We start from the raw sequence: 5,079 nt of genomic DNA on the forward strand, positions 1-5,079 counted from the left end.
CCAACAACTGCAATTTTCCTTTGGTTTGACATTCAAGGTGCTGCGGTGCTCCAAACTACAAGGGGTTTTGATCGAGTGGATCGGGAGAAGCTGTTCCCCGGGGGGCAGGAGGGTGGGTAACCAGAGGGACACAGATTGACGATAATCGGAGATGGGGGAGAATGTGTTTACGCAGCGAGTTGTTGTGATCGGAAACGCGCTGCCTGAAAGCTCGGTGGGAGCAGATTCAATAGTAATTTTCAAACCGGGAATGGGATAAATACAGGAAGGGGAAATGTGCCGGGCTGTGGGGAAAGGGCAGGGGGGAGTGTGGGACTGATTGGGTCGCTCTGTCACCGAGCCGGCACAGCACGGGGCTCGATGTGCCCGATGGCCTCCTCCTGTATTGCATCGGCCTAGGATTCCTGCTCTCTTGCGCGCTCGACTTAAGGTTCTTCTCGTTTTGTCTCCTCAGGCCAGGAAAACTAAATTCTTTCTGCTTCCGCCAATCCTGATGCATCGTCCGAATTCTACAGGATGAGAACGGAACTTTAACTAGATGTGTTTTGTCTTTCTGTATATCGCGTACCTGTACTTGTATATCACCAATAAATAAAACAGAATCTGTCGCTAAATCTGCACACGAGTTTCCTCAAGCTTTAAACAATCTTAGCAGCATAGAAAACAGGTGCAGGAGTAGGCCATTCGGCCCTTGGAGCCTGCACCACCATTCAATGAGTTCATGGCTGAACATGAAACTTCAGTACCCCATTCCTGCTTTCTCGCCATACCCCTTGATCCCCCTAGTAGTAAGACTACATCTAACTCCTTTTTGAATATATTTAGTGAATTGGCCTCAACAACTTTCTGTGGTAGAGAATTCCACAGGTTCACCCCTCTCTGGGTGAAGAAGTTTCTCCTCATCTCAGTTCTAAATAGCTTACTCCTTATCCTTAGACTGTGACCCCTGGTTCTGGACTTCCCCAACATTGGGAATATTCTTCCTGCATCTAACCTGTCTAAACCCGTCAGAATTTTAAACGTTTCTATGAGAACCCCTCTCATTCTTCTGAACTCCAGTGAATACAAGCCCAGTTGATCCAGTCTTTCTTGATATGTCAGTCCCGCCATCCCGGGAATCAGTCTGGTGAACCTTCGCTGCACTCCCTCAATAGCAAGCACGTCCTTCAAGTTAGGAGACCAAAACTGTACACAATACTCCAGGTGTGGCCTCACCAAGGCCCTGTACAACTGTAGCAACACCTCCCTGCCCCTGTACTCAAATCCTCTCGTTATGAAGGCCAACATGCCATTTGCTTTCTTAACCGCCTGCTGTACCTGCATGCCAACCTTCAATGACTGATGTACCATGACACCCAGGTCTCGTTGCACCTCCCCTTTTCCTAATCTGTCACCATTCAGATAATAGTCTGTCTCTCTCTGTTTTTACCACCAAAGTGGATAAGCTCACATTTATCCACATTATACTTCATCTGCCATGCATTTGCCCACTCACCTAACCTATCCAAGTCACTCTGCAGCCTCATAGCATCCTCCTCGCAGCTCACACTGCCACCCAACTTGGTGTCATCCGCAAATTTGGAGATGCTACATTTAATCCCCTCGTCTAAATCATTAATGTACAATGTAAACAGCTGGGGCCCCAGCACAGAACCTTGCGGTACCCCACTAGTCACTAATCGCATCCCGCACGGGCTGTGTCCGTGAACGACAACTGGTGGTACAATGCGAAGACGAGAAGCGGAGCGCGCGCGCGCATCTAGCGAGCGCTACACTTCCTGGTTTACTGAATGATGGTCGGGGTGTTATAGACCTCCAAGATTCTGGGAGGCTCTTTCTCCCGGGCTGGGGAGTCTGGAACCAGGGGTGTCACAGTCTCAGGATAAGGGGTCGGCCATTTAGGACGGAGATGAGGAGGAATTTCTTCACTTGGAGGGGGGGGGTGAATCTTTGGAATTCTCTGCCCCAGAGGGAAGTGGAGGCTCAGTCGTTGAGTATATTTAAGGCGGAGATCGATAGATTTTTGGACTCGAGGGATCGGGTGGGAAAGTGGAGTTGAGGTCGAAGATCAGCCGTGATCTTATTAAATGGCGGAGCAGGATCGAGGGGCCGAATGGCCGACTCCTGCTCCTGTTTCAGTGTCAAGTGCCAGCTGTGGCTCAGTGGGCAGCACTCTCGCCTCTGAGTCAGAAGGTTGTGTCTTCAAGGCCCACTCCAGGGACTTGAGCACAGAAATCTAGGCCAGCGCTCCCAGTGCAGTACTGAGGGAGCGCCGCACTGTTGGAGATGCCGTCTTTCAGATGAGACGTTAAACCGAGGCCCCCGTCTGCCCTCTCGGGTGGATGTAAAAGATCCCGGGGCCACTATTGGAAGAAGAGCAGGGGGAGTTCTCCCCGGTGTCCTGGGGCCAATATTTATCCCTCGACCAACATCACTAAAAAAAACATTAGCTGGTCATCATTGTGGGAGCTTGCTGTGCGCCAATTGGCTGCCGCCTTTCCCAGTTACAACAGTGGCTACACTCCAAAAAGTACTTCATTGGCTGCGAAGCGCTTTGCGACGTCCAGTGGTTGCAAGTCTTGTGTTTCCCCCAGGTTGGAGCATCGTGCCAGTCCCGTTAAACCGGCCCTGATCCCGGCGTTTGCAATTCCCACACGTTTCAAATATAAATGTTTTTAATATAAAAATATCTGTGGTGAGAAGTACAATGCGGACGTTCAGCGAGCGGACGTGCCGAGGGCCTGCGCGATTCGGAGAATACGGCGCGATCGATGCTCGCACCGAGGTGGCTCGTTGGTCCAGTTGGGTTGTCTGGTGTCCGGCCGTCTGAAGCTCCTTTCGCAGAGACACATAATACACACACACACACACACACACACACACACACACAGCACACCCTCTGTCTTGCTCCACTAGGCGAAGCCCGTCCAATCGGTCAGGCCTCCGCCCGGACACTGGATCATTGCAGGCAGCGTTGGTCGCTGAGAGAGAGAGAGAGGTCTGGGGTTCGTTCTCTTGCTTGGTCTCTTCCCTCCCTCCTCCGGCTGGATGAGCTGGGATAGTCAAAGGGCCCCAGAACTAGGGGGGGGGGGCCATCAAGTTAAGACAGTCACTCATAAACCCGATGGGGAATTCAGGAGAAACTTCTTTACCCAGAGAGCGGTGAGAATGTGGAACTCGCTGCCACAGGGAGGGGTCGAGGCGAATAGTATCGATGCATTTAAGGGGAGGCTGGATAAACACACGGGGGAGAAAGGAACAGAAGCGGGGATGGTGATGGGTTGGGGGGGGGGGGGGGGGGGTGGTGGGAGATGGAGAGGGGTGGGAGGGGGCTGGTGTGGAGCTGTGGGGCCCAATGGTGTAAATCCAATGAATAAGCTTGCACTGTCGGAGGAACGTCCTGCGATGTGGGGGAGCTTCCACTACCTTCCTGCTCCCTCCCTTTCGCTCTGAAGACGTGCCGTAGCATGTGCCGGCTGAAATACGTTGGTTCTGAGTGCAGCGTTCAGCCAATCGCTGTCGCAGGGGAGGTGGCACATTGGGCTCGAGCATCCCCACCCCGCCCAGCAGCCCTCTCGACCAGGCCCCGCCCCCTCCCCCCCCCCCCCCCCCCCCCCCCCACCTATCAACTGCGGCCGCCCTCTCTCGGCCCACCGCCGGCGCGCCAATCGGACGCACCGCGTAACCGCCGGCTCGATCAATACCGCCGGCCCCTCCCGTACCTTGTCACACCCCCCCCCCCCCCCCCGGCCGAGAGACGGGCGGACATTCGACCGTGGGGAGCATCGCACCGAAGCCTGTCGGTCCCTCGCCCGGCCTCCGTGACCCGCGGAGGAAGGTGGCGACCAGGAGCGGGAGCCTGGACGGTAACGTTCCCGTTGAGCGGCTTTCCAACGGCACGGGTGCGCGGAAACGTGGATGGGGTGCGCCCCTCTCCTCCACCGCACCCCCCCCCTCCAAAGGGAACATTGTTTGATGGATCCCCGATCCACTGTACTGCAATGAGCAGCGATGCTGTGACCAGACCCGCGGCACAGATCGGATAACTCAGGCCCCCGAGCTGCGATTCGAGCCGAGGCGACTCTGTGCTCCGCACGATTCAGTCACACGCTGGTCCGCACACTCGCCCAGCTACAGGCCTTCCAGTCTCAGCACACTGACACTCGCATACACGCACGCACACTCTATCTCTCTCGCGCGCACACACACTCACACTCGCATACACACACTCGCTCGCTCTCGCACGCATTCTCACGCACGCACACTCTATCTCTCTCGCACGCACTCTCACGCGCACACACTCACACTCGCATACACACACTCACATGGACTCTCACACGCACACTCTTGGGCCGAATGCGGAAAGTGCTCTCCAATTCCCTCCCTAACCCTCTCCGCGCCCCTCTCTCTCCTCCTTTAATCCCCTACTCTTCGACCGAGGCTTTGTCCACCTGTCCGTCTCTGATCTCTGCTCCTACGCTCGGGACGTTTTAAGAAGACAAGATAAGAAACAGGAGCAGGAGTCGGCCATTCGGCCCCTCGAGCCTGCTCCGCCATTTAATACGATCGCGGCTGATCCGATCATGGACTCAGCTCCACTTCCCTGCCCGCCCCTTCACTCCCTTATCGCTCAAAAATCTGTCTATCTCCACCTTAAATATATTCAATGACCCAGCCCCCACAGCTCTCTGGGGCAGAGAATTCCACAGATTCACCAGAAGAAATTCCTCCTCATCTCCGTCTTAAATGGGCGACCCCTTATTCTGAGACTATGTGCCCCTTAGTTCTAGATTCCCCCCACGAGGGGGAAACACCCTCTCTGCATCTACCCTGTCCAGCACCCCTCGGAAACTGAGACGTTTCGATAAGATCACCTCTCATTCTTCTAAACTCCAATGAGTAGAGGCCCAACCTGCTCAACCTTTCCTCATAAGACAACCCCCTCATCTCCGGAATCGACCGAGCGCTGTTCCTACAATCACGTTAAAGATAGCGTACGGTGCCAGAGGGTGGGGGTGAGGGGGAGACGGGGAGTTGGTCCCCAGGACCCCCGTTCGGTGATTGAGGGGTCCCCCCCTG

The sequence above is a fragment of the Pristiophorus japonicus genome, chromosome 32 (assembly GCF_044704955.1).
Source record: "Pristiophorus japonicus isolate sPriJap1 chromosome 32, sPriJap1.hap1, whole genome shotgun sequence".
In the NCBI taxonomy this organism is placed as follows: Eukaryota; Metazoa; Chordata; class Chondrichthyes; family Pristiophoridae; genus Pristiophorus; species Pristiophorus japonicus.